General features: G+C 40.9%; 3 long non-coding RNA genes across 3 annotated transcripts in view; 2 read left to right on the top strand and 1 right to left on the bottom strand.

Moving 5' to 3' along the window:
* Positions 1-1030, bottom strand: part of LOC117524046 — a 7376-nt gene extending 6346 nt beyond the window's left edge. The window contains exon 1 of the long non-coding RNA XR_004564686.1: positions 877-1030. This is a non-coding gene — a long non-coding RNA (uncharacterized LOC117524046). The remainder of the gene's footprint in view (positions 1-876) is intronic.
* Positions 1-21026, top strand: part of LOC117524045 — a 28284-nt gene extending 7258 nt beyond the window's left edge. Inside the window, exons 2-3 of the long non-coding RNA XR_004564685.1 lie at positions 16983-16988; positions 20983-21026. This is a non-coding gene — a long non-coding RNA (uncharacterized LOC117524045). The remainder of the gene's footprint in view (positions 1-16982; positions 16989-20982) is intronic.
* On the top strand, positions 778-1011 carry LOC117524050. The gene is made up of 2 exons (XR_004564690.1): positions 778-826; positions 869-1011. It is a non-coding gene; the product is annotated as an uncharacterized LOC117524050 (long non-coding RNA).
* Positions 21027-21551: the final 525 nt, after the last annotated feature.

The raw sequence follows: 21551 nt of genomic DNA, 5'->3' as shown, positions 1-21551 counted from the left end.
ATATGTGGAAATAAACAGGCACCCAAATGTAAAAATTTAACCATAAACAACAAGGAAATTGAGCTAGTAAAAGAGAACAAATTTTTAGGTGATGTAATTGATAATAAACTTAGCTGGAAATCACATATAAATTATGTCAAATCGAAATTGTCAAAAACTATTGCTATTCTGTATAAAGCCAAAGATGCACTGCTGCAAGAAGGGTTACTTACTTTACATCATTCTCTGATGGTACCATATATGACATATTGTGTTGAGTCGTGGGGAAACACTTACAAATCAAACATCAATACAATATTTCTTTTGCAAAAATGAGCCATACGAGTTATCTGCAATAAACATTATCGTGATCCAACTCATTCTCTATTTGTGTCTTTAAATGTATTAAAATTCAGAGATTTGGTCGATTATATCACAATTCAAACTTTGTTTCATGCGAAAAACCAAGCCTTACCGAGACGTGTCCAGAATCTGTTCAGATTGAGGGAACCCAGTTTAAGAGGTTGTGCACTTTTTATGAAACCATCAGTAAGAACAAATGTAAAGGGTTTTTGTGTGTCTGTGGTTGGGGTGAAGAAATGGAACGAATGTTCAACAGAGATTAGAATGTGTGGTACCTTAGTGCGATTCAAGAAACTACTCAAAAACAACATCATGTCAAGGTATCATAAAGATAATATGTATGTGTATATTTGAATGTATGTAGGTGTATGTATATATATATATATATATATATATATATATATATATATATATATATATATATATATATATATATATATATATATATATATATATATATATATATATATATATATATATATGTGTGTGTGTGTGTGTATGTTAATGTATATATGTACGTATATAGGTATATACCCAAGCAGAGGGGCACTCCCTAGAGCCTGGTCTGCTTGAGGTTTCTTCCTAAGAGGGTGTTTTTCCTCACCACAGTTGCCTAATGCTTGCTCTGGGGGTCGGTAAGGTTAGTCCTTATTTGAGTAAAGTGACTTGGGCCAAGTTTGTTGTGATTTGGTGCTTTATTTATATACATAATATAATTATACATGAATTGAAGTGTAATTGAATATTGAAGTGTATGTCTGTGTGTTGATATGTAGTGTTGTGAATTTGTGTTTATGTTATTATGACTGTTATAACTGTTGGACTTGTACTAGCAGGGGTGGGCGTTGATAAGCTTTGCTTCTGCCCACACCCTTTCGGACCCACAGGCTTTGTTTATATATAATATTCATGTTATTTGTATGTTTTTGTTCTTTCGGATTTGTGTGTGTGCCAAATAAATTAATTAATTAATTCATTCATTCATTTATTCACTTATTTTCCTCACTGTATATACATGCTAAAGATAAAATGATGCACAGCAGAAAACACAAAGGAAGCACTTCATAGGAGGAAAGCAATGACAGATTGTAGGAAAAGTGTTTCGCTCTGTCTGCTGTGCATCAATGATTTTTAGCACACATGAGCACCATGAGTACCAGTTACGTGCGCCCCTGTGTGTGTGTGTGTGATATATATATATATATATATATATATATATATATATATATATATATATATATATATATATATATATATATAATACAAATAATGGAAGGTAAGAGGTCCAACATAGAGAAATATCGGATGAAGAAAAGTTATACTGGACGAGGCATAGCCAAGTCCAATATAAGTTTTCTGAATCCAAAATTTCTCTATGTTGGACGACTTGCCATCCATCAATTGTTATGTTCTCCACCCCCCTCCCAAATTAAGCAAACAACAAAGAGTCAAGTAAATTAGATCAATTTATTTTGTTGTGACAAGCATATGAATGCTTCTAAAACGTAAATAGCATGCTTGTCTACCTTCTTAGTGTTTTTGGCATCGTTGGAGTTCAATATTTCCACCAGTTCCTCCTCTGTGAACTCAGCAAACCTCGCTGGCAGACGATGTTCTGCTGTTGTTGACATGTTTGTTGCCAATTTTTCAACCAGCATCTGTCAGCTAGTTTCTGACCTTCGTATGCCACACTCTGATTGGCTAGCTGTTGGCAGTAAGCTCTAACGCTACTGGGCAGTGGGAACCGATCCAATATAACTTTTGGTCCTAGCCTTTTTGGATCCTTTTAGATCCAACATAACTTTCTGGCGCCAAGCATGCCAAAATACAGGTAAATGATGGACAGAAAGGCTAAGCTGTGATTGGCTATTGCAATCTGAGTGGAGAACACACACACATATACATACATATACATACATACATATACACATATATATATATATATATATATATATATATATATATATATATATATATATCATTATACTATACTACAGTTACTGAAATAATTGTGTTGGCAATGTAAAATGTCCTTGCACTGTTTGTCCAGTAGATGGAGGTCTGACTCCATTCAACTGACAGCTGCTTACACCCCTGCTTAAATGTGTTCATCACCGCCGTCACACTGCACTGATTGGCTGACAAAAACATACAAGTAAGTCTATAAGGATGTTGTTTGTAATAACTTTGCGATTACATTCACCCCACATTTCTCCCGTTTCAGTTCAACTCAGTTTGATTAGCTCAGTTTATGTAGTAAGATCAGATGTATTTCACAACTCTTTTTAAGGATATGTATTTGCTAATTTCACAAAGGTGTAATTCTTGATTGCATTTTTTGAACTTGAAAATTCTTCTCTGTTATAAAGTTAATCAATATGAGGACAAAGCTTTTAGCTCATCCCTTTTTTGTTAAGGGTCCAAACAAGAACATTTTATTCATTTAAAAAAAAAAAAAAAAAAAAATATATATATATATATATATATATATATATATATATATATATATATATATATATTGGCTATCGGCAAATCAGCCGATTTATTGATTATCGGCATTTTTTCATCCAAATATCGTTATCGGCATCGGCCTCAAAAAATCCATATCTGTCGGGCTCTTTTATATATATATATATATATATATATATAGATAGATAGGATCACGGGGGGCTGGACCCTATCCCAGCAGTCATAGGGCATGAGGTACACCCTTAATGGGATGCCAGTCTGTTGTAGGGCTCTTCCAATAAATTAATAAATTAAATGTAATTAAAATGGTATAGCAGATTGTTGTCCTGAAATATGACGACATGTATTGCCACAACCTACTGCCCTCATCTGATTAACCTATCCTGAAGAACTTTCCATTCCCTCCATGTCAAGAAAAACACATATATTAGACTACTTTAAAAGACAAGACTTCAAAATATACAGAAATTATTAAAGGTGTATGGCCTGTGTTTTTTTTTTTAATTTAAGTCATAAAAGTATTTTCTTTGTTACCACAATAATTTTATTCCTTACCATTTAAATTAGGGATTAATAATGACATTGCCTATATTATCAAAATTCAAGCTGTCTGGAAACAATTTATAATTTCTCCCCCTGATGGGAAGAATTTCAAGTGATCAGACGGCCATAGCCTACATTTGTTAGCAACATCAGATCACATGGTGGCTTCCCTCAATATGCACGAGGATGCTGGGAAGCACACAGTGATAAACAGTCAGAGGAAAGCCACCTTGACACTTGTACGAATTTGATCCCCGCACTGGCTCACAATTTTGTGTGCCAGTGAGTGTGAACTGTTTGAAATGTTCAAAATTTCTGGCACGCATAAATTTTGTGACACTTGTGTGAACTAGTTGTGAAAACTGCGCAACCTATTAGCAAACACTGTGTGTCACTGCATATCAATTAGGGAATAACCCTGTTGTGCCTGATGATTTGCGGACATTCATGCTGGTTATATGATCACAAATTGAGTTTTACTGGCGAGGCGTTAGCGGAGCCGATAAAACGGATATTTACGACAAATCATCAGACACAAGTGGGTTATTCCCATTCTAATCCAATTCCATCGTTTGCAGTTTATTTTTCTGGAGGTAATTTGGTCGGCGAGGCTTACCGTGAGGCAGCGTCGCTCCAACAGCAGTCAGGCCATGGAGATATCCATCAAATGTGAAATGGTAATTCTGTGTCAGAATCCACATCAATTCTTTTGTATGGTAGCTTAAATTCCCCCATTTCGATGGCGGCGGTATGCAACTTTCTATCACTCTCAACGACATTATGACATCTGCGTAGCAGCGCGCACAGCCGGTGTTCTGTCGAACTGTGTGTCTCATCGGAAAAATTGACAGTTACGCATCCCGATAACATTGCACATGCGTGCACATGGGCAGTTGTGCGGAGGGCTGGCCTGTTGACACGAATGACATCTTGTCAGAACACCGGTCAGGATGCGGAGTAATACATCCAAATATGAAACGGTTAAATATTTTGCCACTGTTACCCCAATATTATACGGTCTGAAATCTCACATGATTAACCAATCAGATTTGCGGAAAAAAAAATGAATTGGATTAGAATGTGTTATTGCACGCAGGGCCTCGCACAGTTTAGGCACAGCTTACAACAGTTTACGACACACTTGCTTGATGTCCGCTCCTGGGGTGTGCAGCAAGAAAGTGGGTCAGGTCACAGGTAATCTCAAACTTCACACGTGCACACGTGCTTCCTCCTACAATCCATCTGCACTATGCCGTAAGAATGAAAAGAAAATACTCACTATGGAATTCCCCCAGGTACATGTGTTCTCTTGATTAAAATGAGCTGTAATTCTGCAGCACTGAAACTATATTTTGTTAGTTTTGTGAAGTTTGAAAGGCTGTACAGCTTTAAGCTTCAGAAGACCATATTTATAAACAAACAAACATGCAAAAAAAAAGGTATGCTAATCTAACAAAACGTACCCTGGAACACCAACCTCCAGAGGGAGACATTTAGTACAGTCAACTGACGGTACAGTAATACAGTCAACTGACTGTATTTCTAAGATCCCTGCAGATATCACAGCATCTCTTCCTTTCCCCAAAGCACAGTCCAGCCACATTACAAAGGAAACCAAATGTTGCAGTTTGAATCTGTGATTATATTCTTTAGATCAGACTGACTGTAACAAAGCGCTGGCTCATATTCCTGCATTACCACACATAGATCACCTCAGGAGCCATGATGATGAACCCTCTGTAAGTGCATATGAATGATCTTGCCAAATCTTATGTGGATAACTGCGCTGCAGAGAATATGCAGCTTCGTGCCTGGCATGAGCAAAGAAGGCATGATTTTATGACTTAATAATTCACATTATAAGTACCTCATCAAAACATTAAGTGTTTGCTATATTGTATGGAAAAAATTAAATGATGTAATTACAGTGCAAGCCACCATCATTTTTGCCCTATACATGGTGGTTTGATTTGTCTCCAAGATAATTAAAATGAGTTTATTGCTAATTGACCAGCAGCAATGGCAGCCGTTCTACATAAGGCTACACATTCTTGCTCACTATGAATTAATGACTGATTTTTAAAATAAATTAAAAATCTTTTTCGTATTGAATTAATTAGACATGAAATGATAAACTATATGTGAGTGCCTTTGTCCTACAGTCAACATATGGGGCCCTATCTTGATTGCCTAAAATGCATGGATGATAATGGGTGGCACAAATGCTTTTGGGGAGCATCAACCTCCTTTCTGCATTTTAAGCAGAGTGAAATCTCAGCACAAATCCAGGGCACCGGATGCAAAAGTTGCCACATTAAGTCACCTGATTAGTCATGGGCTTGTTGTGGTTGTAACATAAAATCAACCCATCAGATTGTTACCCATCAGAGCACTACAGATGCAATGTTTGCTCTGAGAATACTGATGGAGAAGTATCGAGAAGGCCAGAAGGAGTAACATTGTGTTTGTGGATTTACAGAAATCTTATGACAGGGTACCAAGAGAAGAGTTGTGGTATTGTATGAGAAACTCTGGAGTGGCACAGAAGTATGTGAGGGTAGTGCAGGATATGTACAAGGATAGTGTGACAGCGGTGAGATGCGGAGCAGCAATGAGAAACTCATTCAAGTTGGAGGTGGGATTACACCAAGGATCAGCTCTGAGTCCTGTCTTGTTTGCAATGGTGGTGGACAGGTTGAGATCAGACAGGAGTCTCCATGGACTATGATGTTTGCAGATGACATTGCGATCTGTAGTGAGAGTAAAGAACAGGGTGACTCGAGCCGGAAAGGTGGAAATATGCTTTGGAGAGAAGGGGAATGAAAGTCAGTTGGAGCAAGACTGAGTACATGTGTGTGAATGATCGTGAGCCCAGTGGAATAGTGCAGTTACAAGGAGTAGAAATGGTGAAAGTAGATGAGTTTAAATATTTGGGGTCAACTGTCCAAAGTAATGGAAAGTGTGGTAGAGAGGTGAAGAAAAGAGTGCAGACAGGGTGGAGTGGGTGGAGAAAGGTGGCAGGAGTGATTTGTGACCAAAGAATATCAGCAAGAGTGAAGGGGAAAGTTTACAAGACAGTAGTGAGACCAGCTATGTTGTACGGCTTAGAGACGGTGGCACTAACAAAAAGACAGGAGGCAGAGCTGGAGGTGGCAGAGCTGAAGATGTTGAGATTCTCCTTAGGAGTGACGAGAATGGACAAGATTAGGAATACACAAATCAGAGGGACAGCTCAGGTGGGATGGTTTGGAGACAAAGTCAGAGAGGCGAGATTAAGATGGTTTGGACATGTGAAGAGGGGGGACCCAGGGTATATAGGGAGAAGGATGCTGAGGATGGAGCCACCAGGCAGGAGGAGAAGAGGGAGACCAAAGAGGAGGTTTATGGATGTGCTGAGGGAGGACATGCAGGTGGTTGGTGTGACAGAGGAAGACACAAAGGACAGGGTGAGGTGGAAACGACTGATCTGCTGTGGCGACCCCTAACGGGAACAGCTAAAAGACAAAGAAGATAAGGCCAATTTCCCTGCCCTGTTGGATAAGTTAGAAAACAATATACAATTTTGGAAAACACTCCCCATTTCTCTATTGGGCAGAGTGAACGCTATCAAAATGATTCTCTTCCCTCAGCTACTTTATCTTTTTCAAAACCTGCCTATATATCTTGCCAAATCCTTTTTCAGTAAATTGTACTCAATTGTTCTCCCTTTTGTAAACACAGAACTAATGGGGGGTTGGCACTGCCTATTTTTTTTTTGTATTATTGGGCCACTGGGTTACGCTCAATGGTATACTGGCTAGATGACAATCCTTCACCTTATGATGGGCTAGAAATGGAATGGGAGGACTGTCTACCATATTCTATTAGAGCAGTCATACTGTCACCCATCCCAGTCAATAAAACTTGCTTTAATCATACCCTATAATTTATGCTTTAATTAGGATATGGAAACAACTAAAGAATCATTTCAAGCTCAAGGCAATATCATTTCTGCTGCCCAAAACGGCAAACCCTTCTTTCACTCCCTCAGCTCTGGATGGAGCCTTTACCATCTAGAAGCGATTAGGGATCAGTGTCGTGGGTAAAGGGACTTTTGCGTCTTTCCAACAACTTCAAAAAAAGTTTAATTTGCTGAGGAATCAGCTTTTTAGATATCTCCAGGTTAGGGACAATGTTAGAACATACCTTCCTAATTATGAGAAGGCAAACCCAGACAGGATAGAGAATTTTTTTAATCTGTTCCCCAACCCTTGTAACTATATGAAACACTACAAATCATGTGTCTTCCAAAGATGGACAAGATTAAGGAGGAATGGGAAAGAGAGTTAGGAGCCTGGATACCTCGCAGTGTGTGGGAGGAGAGTTTAGAGCACATTCATGAATGTTCTATAAATGTGCATCACTGTTTAATTCAATTCAAAATACTGCACAGATTACATTATTTCAAAACAAAGCTGCATCAAATATTCCCTGAAGTCTCTCCTCTGTGTGAGAAATGCGAATCCATGGAGGCTACCCTATCACATAGTTTCGCTCTCTGCCCCAAACTTCAAAACTATTGGCATGAAATATTTGATTTCTTTTCACAGATTTGGGGGATTCAACTAGACCCAGATCTTATTTTAATAATTTTGAGAACTTCTGAGGGGCTAAGGAAGCGAAAGGTTGCACAACAGGGCCTCCTGGCTTATGGCCTTATTACAGCAAAAAAAAAATGTATTCTCCTAAACTGGAAAAAGAAAGAGGTGCCCTCCTTCAAACAATGGATGACTGAGTTGGCAAACACCTTACATCTGGAGAGAATTAGATTTATTCTGTAGGACAAATTGAAGAACTTTGATAAGATCTGGCAGCCACTGGACTCTCATCTCAAGGGGGAGTAAGACTGACTTGGGGGGGGGGGGGGGGGGTACCTTTTTATTTTTTATTTACTTACTTGTTTATTTTCTTCCGTCTGCCCTTTTTGTTTTGTCTTCCTTGTTGATGTAGGTTTCTGTTGTTATTAGTTATTTTTGTCAGGGACTACTTTTTCTAGCTTTCTGTTAAAATAAGAAAGGAAACATGACTATTAATTTCTCTGTTGTGTGACTAGTTTCCCAATAAACATATTTGAAAAAAAAAGACACTTATTTTCCCTTTCATATGGCTAGCAAACTGGCATAGTGTGTTACTATGCTTTTTACCCTTTTAAATTCATTTTATTAGGAAACAGAGCGGGCTGCGGCCTCAACTTTATCTATAGTCTGGGTCTTTAGTGAAGCTTAGGGCTAGTGGCCGGCGATCACCTTAGTAGTTCTGTTTTTTCTTATTGCTTAATGGTGACAAATTACACTGTATTTGTTGTCTTTGTTGCCGGGGATCAACTCCAGATGTAGAGACGCTGCCTTGGTCAGGGACAGAGAAAGGAGCAGACCCTAATAAGCAAGTTTTTGATTGTGGGAGGAAACCGGAGTGCCCGGAGGAAATCCACGCAGACACAGGGAGAACATGCAGAAAGGGCGGGAAGCAATCCCACGACCTTCTTCTTGTGAGGCACTAATGCTAACCACTGAGCCACCGTGCCACCCTGGCCATCTCCTCCTACCCCAGGAGGACGAGACTGATGGAAGGATGTTATCAGAAAGGAGGAAAATTTGCACTCATCAGCTCGGAAGCTGCACATGGGACGTACTTGGACGTTCCAACACAACAATGACCCAAAACGCAAGGCCAAATCAACCTGTCATTGGCTACAGCAGAATAAAGTGAAGGTTCTGGAGTGCCCATCTCAGTCTCTTGACCTCAATATCATTGAGCCACTCTGGGGAGATCTCAAACATGCAGTTCATGCAAGACAGCTCAGAAATTTACAGAAACTGGAGCCTTTTTGCAAAGAAGAATGGGCAGCTTTACCATCAGAGAAAATAAAATACCACAACAGACTCAAAGCTGTCATTGGGGAGGTGATGGTCTAGGGGCTTCAAGGGGCTTAACCCCAACCTGTCCAGAAAATCACTATGGAGCCTTGGGCAAGGTCTTTAATCCCGGTGTGTAGTGAGCACCTTACATGGCAGCACCCCAACATCGGTGTGTGAGTATGTTTGTGTCAATGGGTGAAAGCAAGGCATCATTTTAAAGCGCATTGAGCTTCTCAGAGGGAGTTTTTCCTTACCACAGTTGCATGTGTGCTTGCTCTTGGGGTTGGTAAGGTTAGGCCTTGCTTGTGTGAACCACCTTGAGGCAGCTTTGTTATGTTTTGGTGCCATATGAAATTAAAGAAATTGAAAATTTAAATTATTTGCTCCCCCTATTAACTTTAACATTTTCTTCAAAATTTTCCAAAGTGCTTTTTTAAAAAGAGCAAGGAATTTTCAACACAGCATTTCTAAACATCCTAGTTAGTCCTACTTATTTTGGGTGCTTAGATTATTTTACTTGGCACACAGAAACAAAATAATTTCACAAAAACTACCAGCGCCAAAATTATTAGTCTTCCTGATGCTAATATCCAGTTGTGTGTCCTTTTTCCTGGAAACAACCTGCAGTCATTGGTAGCAGCTTTCAACAAGTCTCAGACATGTCTCCTAAGGAATCCCAGCCCATCTTCTTTGGTGAATCCTCAAGCTTTTCCAAATACATTATGTTATGTTACGTGGTCTTCTGGCATGGACCTTGGTCTTCAATTCACCCCACAGATTTTCAATGGTATTCAAGTCATAGCTTTGGACAGACCAGTCAGTTATGTTCACTTTGGTCTCCTGGATGCAGTTCTTCATCTGGAGCGACATTGTTTTGGATTGTGTTGGAAGACGAATTTGATGACCCAGACCCAGTTTTGCTGCCAACTGCTTGATGTTTTCTTTCAAAATCTTCACATATCCTTCTTTCTTTATGACTCCTTCCACCTTGAGGAGATACCCAGTTCCAGACACACTGAAGCATCCCCACAGCATAATACTCCCACCAGTGTTCTTTGGGTCATACGCCTATCCCTTCTATCTCCAAACATAAGCAACGTCTCTATGGGCAAAGACCTACAGTTTTGTGTCATCTGACCAAAAGTAAAGTCTTCCAGGATTTATAACCTTTCTCCAGGTTTTCCTGAGCATACTTCAGCAGAAATGAATTGTTGTTGGTCTTCAACCTCACAGTTCATTCCTGTCCAGGATCTAGTGATTGCCTTCTAAGAGGCTTCATTCCTGACTTGACAAAGTAATTCCCCTATGTCTTGGCAGTTGTTCTGCACTCTTTAGACAAATCTCTCATGGATTTTCATTCCAGAGTCTCTGAAATCTTTTGCTTCCTGCCTCTGCTGGGCTTGTTCTGTACTATGTGACTCTCTTTGAATGTCTTGATAATACTTCACACTCCAGTTCTTGGTGCTTGACGGACATGACATACAATACCAGAGGCACTATAACACATAAAGAAGTCATGACTGTAAAGATTGTGGTTGTCGTTTGTAGAGCATAAGGAAAACATCAGTGAAACCATACATCAAATAATGATAGTAGGACCAGCAGTAGAACTGCCATCGTTCGTTCCTTCACAACATTAACTTGAACTTGTGTGTTATTGTGTATTTTTACGCCTAACATCAATCATTAACATGAGTAAGTTCCAGCTTCTTTTATATTGTGCTCAAACTTTAAAGGCGTAGGGCCACCAAGCTTTTTAAAGATTTAAAGCATAAAAACAATTTTCTTTGACACCACTATTACTTAATTTATCAGCCTTTAAATATGGGATTCCTGATATTACATTGCCAATATGATCAAAATTTGCATTGTCTAGAACAAATTAATCAAAAAAGATCCCCTGAAGAGTAAAATATCAAAAGAACAGAGGACCTTGAACTACTTATAGCAGCAGCAGTTGAGACCCACACAATCAATGACAGTGACATCATAGATCACGTGGGGGCTTGTCCAGACTTGTGTGAGGCATTACGGAAAGGACATGTGACAGCCAATCAGAATAGAGAGGCACCATGACATCATTGGCGGGCCTCTCTCTTGTTGCTAATCCAACATGGTGGAAAACACTCATAAACGCTGACGTTTCTTTGTAAATCTAACACGTTTCTCATGGATTTTGTAAAAGCTAGTGAGAAATAAACACTTCTAAAACTAAAAATGCTGTTCTTGTATCCAAATACAGCGCATCTGGAAAGTATTCACAGCGCGTCACTTTTACTACATTTTGTTGTTACACAGCCTTATTCCAAAATGGAGTAAATTCATTTTTCCCATAAAAATTCTACTCACAACACTCCATAATGACAACACGAAAAAACATATATATATATATATATATATATATATATATATATATATATATACTCAACAAAAATATAAACGCAACACTTTTGGTTTTGCTCCCATTTTGTATGAGATGAACTCAAAGATCTAAAACTTTTTCCACATATACAATATCACCATTTCTCTCAAATATTGTTCACAAACCAGTCTAAATCTGTGATAGTGAGCACTTCTCCTTTGCTGAGATAATCCATCCCACCTCACAGGTGTGCCATATCCAGATGCTGATTAGACACCATGATTAGTGGCACAGGTGTGCCTTAGACCTGCCCACAATAAAAGGCCACTCTGAAAGGTGCAGTTTTTATCACACAGCACAATGCCAGAGATGTCGCAAGATTTGAAGGAGCGTGCAATTGGCATGCTGACAGCAGGAATGTCACCCAGAACTGTTGCTCGTGTATTGAATGTTCATTTCTCTACCATAAGCCGTCTCCAAAGGCGTTTCAGAGAATTTGGCAGTACATCCAACAGCCAGCCTCACAACCGCAGACCACGTGTAACCACACCAGCCAGGACCTCCACATTCAGCATGTTCACCTCCAAGATCATCTCAGACCAGCCACTCGGACAGCTGCTGAAACAATCGGTTTGCATAACCAAAGAATTTCTGCACAAACTGTCAGAAACCGTCTCAGGGAAGCTCATCTGCATGCTCGTCGTCCTCATCGGGGTCTCGACCTGACTCCAGTTCGTCGTCGTAACCGACTTGAGTGGGCAAATGCTCACATTCGCTGGCGTTTGGCACGTTGGAGAGGTGTTCTCTTCACGGATGAATCCCGGTTCACACTGTTCAGGGCAGATGGCAGACAGCGTGTGTGGCGTCATGTGGGTGAGCGGTTTTCTGATGTCAATGTTGTGGATCGACTGGCCCATGGTGGTGGTGGGGTTATGGTATGGGCAGGCGTCTGTTATGGACGAAGAACACAGATGCATTTTATTGATGGCATTTTGAATGCACAGAGATACCGTGATGAGATCCTGAGGCCCATTGTTGTGCCATACATCCAAGAACATCACCTCATGTTGCAGCAGGATAATGCACGGCCCCATGTTGCAAGGATCTGTACACAATTCTTGGAAGCTGAAAATGTCCCAGTTCTTGCATGGCCGGCATACTCACCGGACATGTCACCCATTGAGCATGTTTGGGATGCTCTGGACCGGCGTATACGACAGCGTGTACCAGTTCCTGCCAATATCCAGCAACTTCGCACAGCCATTGAAGAGGAGTGGACCAACATTCCACAGGCCACAATTGACAACCTGATCAACTCTATGCGAAGGAGATGTGTTGCACTGCATGAGGCAAATGGTGGTCACACCAGATACTGACTGGTATCCCCCCCCAATAAAACAAAACTGCACCTTTCAGAGTGGCCTTTTATTGTGGGCAGTCTAAGGCACACCTGTGCACTAATCATGGTGTCTAATCAGCATCTTGATATGGCACACCTGTGAGGTGGGATGGATTATCTCAGCAAAGGAGAAGTGCTCACTATCACAGATTTAGACTAGTTTGTGAACAATATTTGAGGGAAATGGTGATACTGTGTATGTGGAAAAAGTTTTAGATCTTTGAGTTCATCTCATACAAAATGGGAGCAAAACCAAAAGTGTTGCATTTATATTTTTGTTGAGTAGGTGCTGCACTTTCTTTTACTTTCATGGAGAATTCTAGGGAATTTAAAATGCACAAAAAGCATTTGTATTGTGGGTGGCGTAAATAAAATTAACTGAATTATGTATGCATTAGAGCACATCTGACAGAAACAGTATGTACTGTAAAATCTTTAAGTCTCATGTGGAAGCAGTAATGCCTCCCTTAACATCCATTCACAACCTTCCCAAATCACTTTTAATTTAATCTGCTTGACTGACCAGAGAACACAGCGTTCCCTCTAACCAAAAAAATAAATAAAATAAAATAAAACAGAAAAAGAATTGATCCAAATCATTCAGACATACTTCAAAAGGCCAGCCAGCATCAACCTCATTCTTGAGAAGTCCTTCTGTCTAGGAGCACTGACGCACTGACACAAGGACAGAAAGCTTTGTGTGTTTTAAGGTATGATTCCTTTTGCATCTGAATCTGAAAAGCATACTTCCCTTTGTACTGAGACCTAAATCTAAAGTGTAAAGGTTCAAAAAGATAATTTTCTGTCAGACAGCTTGCATATGGGGCTATTCCACAGAGTCCATTTCAAACCAGGACAGGTTTGAAGCATCTTATTAACTTCAAAATTGATATACATGGTAGTTACGGCCATCATGAGCACCAATTTTGAAATCGGTGTGAAATTTTCAAGCTGTTAAAAATTTACATCCAATTCACCAAATCGTCGCTAGTTCATGGTAACAACCGGCTGTTCATAGTTTTAACAGATTCAATCATGTTTAGGTGTGTTTAACCGTGTATTCCTCGTGAGTACAGCTTCAAACATGTTGTGGCCGAGGGGGAAGCCTACTAGGAGGCAAGCCAGAATAAGCCATTTCATCCCATTTTTGAACTGTTTTTGTATCATGGCCGATTGTAATAAAACTGTGGAATCGGGATGTTACACACTGAGGCAAATATGTATTTGTGTTTTCCCACCTACAAAGAATGGAGAGGTCTGCAATTTTTATCGTAGATACACTTCAACTGTGAGAGACAGAATCTAAAAAAAAAAAATCTGAAAATTTAATTGTATGATTTTTAAATAATTAATTTGCATTTTACTGCATGAAATAAGTATTTGATCACCTACCAACCAGCAAGAATTCTGGCTCTCACAGATCTGTTATTTTTTCCTTATAGAAGTCCTCCTATTCTGTTTTTTTTTTTTCAATTTCAATTTATTTTCATTTATATAGCGCCAAATCACAACAGAGTTGCCTCAAGGCGCTTCACACAAGTAAGGTCTAACCTTACTAACCCCCAGAGCAACAAGTGGTAAGGAAAAACTCCCTCTGAGGAAGAAACGTCAAGCAGACCAGACTCAAAGGGGTGACCCTCTGCTTGAGCCATGCAGACATAAATTACAGAACAATTCACAAAACGAATATACAGGAAATGCTGTTGGTGCACTCTGCACTCTTTACCTGTATTAATTGCATCTATTTGAACTCATTACCTGTATAAAAGACACCTGTCCACACACTCAATCAATCACACTCCAAAACTCCACTCGCCATGTTTGGAGGATGAGAACAACCCCAAGAAAACCATCCCAAACGTGAAGCATGGGGGTGGAAACATCATACTCTGGGGGTGCTCTTCTGCAAAGGGGACAGGACGACTGCACCGTATTGAAGGGAAGATGGATGGGGTCATGTATCGTGAGATTTTGGCAAACAACCTCCTTCCTTCAGTAACAGCATTGAAGATGGGTCGTGGCTGGGTCCTCCAGCATAACAATGACCTGAAACACACAGCCAGGGCAACTAAGGAGTGGCACCATAAGAAGCATTTTAAGGTCCTGGAGTGGCCTGGCCAGTCTCCAGACCTGAACTCAATAGAAAATATTTGGAGGGAGCTGAAACTTGAAATGTGAAAGATCTGGAGAAGATCTGTATGGAGGAGTGGACCAAAATCCCTGCTGCAGTGTGTGCAAACTTGGTCAAGAACTACAGGATACATTCTTCTATTGACATACTTGTATTTTGAGATCAACATAGGTCCGTCTCGCCTCTTTGTAACCTGCGATGTACTCAGAAAAGGAAAAAAAAACAAAAACATTGCATACGTCTCAATAACACTGAATATGTATGTGAAAGTGGTGTCTCTGATTTCACTCCTGTTGTGTACACACACACACACACACACACAGAAAGTCATGTAAAATTATTACTGCTCCACTGCTGTTTTTTGTCCATAGGAAAACAGTCTTGCTCCACCAGAAGCCGGCTGTCAGTAGCTTAGCTTAGCCATCGGGTTAACTCAGCTTAGCCAATAACACAAACGCTGAAGACCTGAATCCATTTGAATATCTCTAGAGAGATCTGAAAATGACTGTGCACCGATGTTCCCCATGCAACCTGATGGAGTTTGAGAGATGCTGCAACGAGGAATGGGCAAAACTGCCCAAAGATAGGTGTGCCAAGCTTGTGACATCATATTCAAGAAGACCTGAGGCTGTAATCGCTGCAAAACATGCATCAACAAAGTACTGAGCAAAGGGTTTGAATATTTATACATATGTGATTTCTTTTGTATTATTTTTAATAAATTTGCTACAATTTCAAAAAACTTTTTTCATGTTGTCATTATGGGGTGTTGTGAGTAGAATTTTGAGAAAATATGAATTTCATCCATTTTGAAATAAGACTGTAACATAACAAAATGTGGAAAAGGTGAAGTGCTGTGAATACTTTCTGGATGCACTGGATGCAATACACCCATTGTTAAACATTTTAAGAGCATGGTTTTATATACTTGGACAGTGACCAGTGAGTGCAGTGTGTGGGGAAAAAAGTGACTACCAGGTCAAGATCACCTGCCTTATCACGCTTGATTGCCACCCTGTGTTATGAACAGAGAAGGAAAAATTGACAAAGTAGAGGATACATGAAGCAGAGAAGGTCAAGTACACCTGCTGGAAAATGCCACTAGCATTTAACCTGATGGAGAGAGAGAGAGAGAGAGAGAGAGAGAGAGAGAGAGAGAGAGAGAGAGAGAGAGAGAAACAGAGAAAAAATGCTTCAAGTTTCCAGATTCTCTTTGTGTGAATGTGAAAGGATAAAAGTAACACAAAGAAGTGACAAAAGTGGCCAGTAGATACGCTCAGAAATATGTGTTGTGTGGGCCTCTGAAGAGGAGGTACTGCTGGCCCACCACCACCATATGGCGCCCTGCCTGAAGTGCAGGCTGCAGGCACGAGAGGGCGCTGCCGCCCCACAAGAGCGGCCGGGGTGACGGCTGTCACTCAGCGGCTATGACAGCTGTCACCAATCATCTGCTCCTCACCCCTAATAAAAGCAGGACGACACCTCCACCACGTTGCCGAGATATCGTTCTACCAAGGAGGTAATGTTCTCAGCCTGAGTGTTATCACTACTAACGTTGTTTCAGTGAATACGTTGTTGCAGCTGTTTTCCTGAGGAATCGGCGTATGCCGCGACTGCTTCGCTCTGCATCCCGCCAGTTAAGTGATTGACAGTAGCTACACGAGTGTGGATTATAGGTGGAGGTGGAATAACCACCATACTTGTTACGGGGTGTACACACACCCACACCTGACTGTTTTTGCTCTTCGCCAGCAGTACCAGATCCGACACGCGGAGACGGTGGCCACCTGGGGACTCGGAACTTGGCGGCTCCAGTATTCTCCTGGTTCGGTGGCGGAGGAAATCGTGTGGTTCCAGTTCTTCTCCAGACGGACGTCTCCTATTGTCGAGCCTGCCCACACGACACCTTGATTGATTGATTCTGTATTTGTTCTATAATCTGCTGTGTGTAGTTGTGGCATTCACAACAGTAAAGTGTTCATATTTGACTTCTTCTATTGTCCGTTCATTTGCGCCCCCTGTTGTGGGTCCGTGTCACTACACTTTCACAACAATATGAATATGTATTCATAATATGCCTACCCCAGCAGTCACTGGTGAAGAGGCAGGGATCCACCCTGGACAGAAGACCATTCTATTGCAGGCAGACACATACAGAGTGACAAAACACAATCACACAGCCACTGTACTCTCACCTATGGCCAATTTAGAGCCATGTATTCACCTAAACTATCATGTCTTTGAAGCTGGGAGCTAGCCAGAGCACCCATGGGAACCCATGCAAACGCCCCTCAGGAAAGACCAATCAGAAGCGAACCTGGGACCTTCTCTCTGGTGAGGCAACCCTGCAATCCACTGAGCCACTGTGCTGCCACAAACTGTGCTCTGTTGTTGGTGGAAGTGGTAACAAGGGGATGGTTTCGATTCCTCTCTTTATCCATCTTCTGAGTGTTAACTGACTGGGAATTTAAGCTTTTCAGTCTGCCATCTTCCAAGAAAAACCATCTGTCTCTTTTTTGGAACCATTGATATTGACTTTCTTCTGAAGGCATTAGCTTTGATGTATGCCGCTTTGCACTGGTGAGTAGAACACAGTTAAGTGGCAGTGGTTCATGTTAACAGAAGGAATAGGTCACAAAATGCTGCTTTTTTCCTGTGTGGATTTTTGAAAGAGCATGTCAAGCTCAGATCCCACCACTGAGCATAAGGAAGGGGGAAAACTCTCAACTGTGCAAAAGTAAAAAGATTATTTTTAAGGATGTCAGGCACTTCGATATGTATAGAGTGCTATGCAAATGTTTTGGCATCTCTGTGTTTTCAAGTCCATGTATTATTTCATGAGAAATTGATTAAATGATGTTGAGAAAAGTGAAAATAGTATCTGTAATTATCTACTGGATCCAGACCAGCACCACACAAGATATGTATGGGTGAAAAACATAACCGCTTTGGCAAATGTAAGAAAGTGGGGGCGGTCCAATTTATCTGAATGATATAAGATTAAAACAATGTTTATTTATCAACCAAACCAGATTGTGTTGATTGACGCCCTGAGCCTCAAGTAGTTTCTAGCATTTCTGGCTCCTGTCACATTCTTACTACTCACAGTGGGATGAGACAAGCTGATTACAATGTATTATACTGACATAGGCTTTGCATACAACACGACAATTTCATAATAGTAACAAATGAAAGACAAAAGAGCTATACTTAAAGGAGAACATTATTTAGTACTATGACTGTCAGCATTGTTTCTGTTTAAAATCTTAGGGGCCCCTTCACACAAAGTGCGAATACGTACAACTCCAGGGCGATTCACGGCGGTAGAGCTCGTATGAGTGAACCACGAAACATCACGCTGACGGGCAAGCGTGTTTGATTGCCGGTGCGATGGTTCATGCAACGCGGACAACAGCAGGCTGCCTGGCACTGTGTTCCCGCAATGCATGAACCATAAAAAAAATAAAAATAAAAAATTACATGCCACCCACGGGAATTGAACCCACGGCTTTCCAAAAGCCTGATTTCTAGTCACAAACTTTACTACTGAGCTACCGTAACTGTTCTGTGGACAGGTGCCACAGAAACTGCCTGATATCAGAAAGGACATGGACAGTATTTTAAAAAACAAATAAAACCACACACCATATAAAAACCCCGCATTTATCAAGTGGACAATACAAATATGATCCGTCTGTTCCTCTGTAGATGACCCATGGTCACTGATGTACAGTCATGAAATGATATGAATGAGAAGCAGTTCACTCTTCTCATGTCCACATCTGCTGGCGATGTACAGCCGGTTCCGCGTGCGTATCTTGTGGAGGGCGCGCCGCAGGACTAACACTGCATCATGTGAAACAAAGCTCACAGGGGTGACAGTCAGATCGCCTGCTGTGTGTTATGATCTGATGGTCCATTTCAAACCTTGGGGGGAACCTGTCAATGGGCTGCAGCATGTGTGTGCTTGCTGCAGCCCTCCGCCACAGCGATATATGTTTTTATTTATGTCCACCGTGATGACAGCCAGCAGATACATGCGCGTCACAGTGGGCAGTTGTTATTCCATTTCCATCAAACGCAGTACATGTTGTCCACTGGGATGTCCAGCTGCAGTCGGTCGGATGGCCACACCTCCTGTTAGTTCAGCGCACAGAGCCAAAGCCACACTCGTGGAGTACTTAGACAAATTGTTACTGCCAGCACGACAATGATTGTCTGCTGACTGTTGTCATGTTAATAGTGCGAATGGCCACACATTTTCTAAGTGCCAAACAAGCAGTGTTAGATGTTCATGTGTGTCACCTGGAATATGGCCGAATATGAATATGACCTACCGCGAGAGGGTTCGATGGTTCGCACAGTGCACAATCATGTCTTTCAGCCACTGGTTTGCGCAAATAGTTGCAGCAACAGGTGTTCAAGGCAGCTACGATTTCACACGTTTTGCACATGATTCCTGCTTCATGTGCACTTTATGCGCAAATCGAACCAAATTCACATTATGTGTGAAGGGGCGTTATGATTTTGGTGTCAGGCAATGTTAGTTCAGCATTTGGAAGTTTCCCAGTATTTTGCTGTTTTAAAGGCACCTATCCGCATGTAAATTAACCCAAGGGGAGGCACAGTTCCATTGAAGCCACTCTGACAAGCCCAGATTATCTCAAAATGTAAATCAGGTCGAGCCCTAGTTACAATGACACCTGTAACAATTGTAAAACAAGAAAAAAAATGAGGTTGTAGCTTAATGAAAATTTGTTTTAAAAAATTTTAAAATGATGGAATCGATATACATATTTTTGTAACAGTGGGGGCGGGAGGGGACTGGGGACTCTGCATGCTGTACATATAATATAAGTATGTTTCTTTTTCTGTTCCACTTTTTCACTGTAACCTTGCATTATTTTCATGCTCTGCTCTCTACTCCAGCCTGCAAATCAGTCGATGAAGTGCTGTTTGTCTCAACTGGGTCATTCCTACCATCACAATTGTGCTGAGGAGCCCAGAATTGTTCTTTTCTAACAGACCTTGGATACAGCAAATAGGTTATTTTTGGAAACTTTTTAAATGATATATGTAAAGTTAACATGATCAGTTCAAGAAATTTGAAAACCTTATTATTAAACTTAAATTAAACTTATTATTAATTTCTGTTTTCACCATTCCTGGTGATGATGAATGGTATAATTTTGGCAAATAATAATAAAAAAAATTCCTTTTAAATCCACCAGGCTTTTTGTCTTCTTCTTTGTGTTTATCATCACTTCTTACAGCAAGGGATGAGAACATTCACCACCAGCATTTTATTTGCCAAACAGAATGAATCAACAGCGTTTCAATGAGAGTGGATAACGTGTCTTTCTATGCTGCACCTGAACCATGTGACAGCAGAACAGCCACACAGAACAACTCTGTCTGGGAGTGTCTAGACACCCACGCACACACCCACATGCAGACTGCCTAACCAATAAAACACGAAAGAAAGAAAACGTGCTTAAAACCTCTAGAATACATCAGAAAAATACATAAATTCACTGACACACGAATGCTTTCCCCTCAATAAGGAGATAACAATCTCGAAGAGACACACACAGAGTATCTACTGTACGAGACAAAATGAACAAAAATATTTGTTGTACTCTGCTACTTCTCCTGCAGTCATTCTACAAGTGTGCCGCCATGAAGTCGCCACGGTGACGCAGCATCTTTGCAGCAGAGCCAAAAGGAATATGCAGCACAGAGAGAGAGAGAGAGAGAGAGAGAGAGAGAGAGAGAGAGAGAGAGAGAGAGAGAGAGAGAGAGAGACCGGGTTTAAAAACAGAGAAAGGGAGAGACTGAGACTTACCACAGATGAATGGGTTGTTGTCCTCAGCTCAGAAGAAAGAAAAACATCTGAGACCAGAGAGAGAGAGCGAGAGAGAGAGAGAGAGAGAGAGAGAGAGAGAGAGAGAGAGAGAGAGAGAGAGAGAGAGAGAGAGAGATTAGATCTGATTTCCAGTTCTTGTCGATTTGGGATGTACACACACACACACACACACACACAGGAAGGGTAAAATGCAGCAGAAGGCGAAAGAGAGTGTGGGTGCGTGAGTGTGATTGACAGGCGTTTGAAATCGATTGTAGTTCTCGAGGAAGCCCTGTTTAATCAGCCGGCTGGGAACTGCAAAGTTCACAGCAGAAAAAGAGGGGAGTCAGGAAAAGACAGCTTCTCCGGTTTTATACATCTACTGACTCTCTACATTTTAACACCACATGTGCAGGGCTCATTCAGGCACAGCCACAAAGATACACACACACACAAACGTCTGTGCCTCCTGCTCGCACAGAAATCACATCAGAGTGTCTGTCAACAATGAAGTTTTGGAAGCATGTCCTGGTGCATCCACCATGCTGAGGAATCACCTTGAA

Source organism: Thalassophryne amazonica, chromosome 14 (genome assembly GCF_902500255.1).
Source record: "Thalassophryne amazonica chromosome 14, fThaAma1.1, whole genome shotgun sequence".
Taxonomy (NCBI): Eukaryota; Metazoa; Chordata; class Actinopteri; order Batrachoidiformes; family Batrachoididae; genus Thalassophryne; species Thalassophryne amazonica.
Note: the sequence above shows the minus strand (reverse complement) of the source record. Positions and strands in the feature narration are given on the sequence as shown.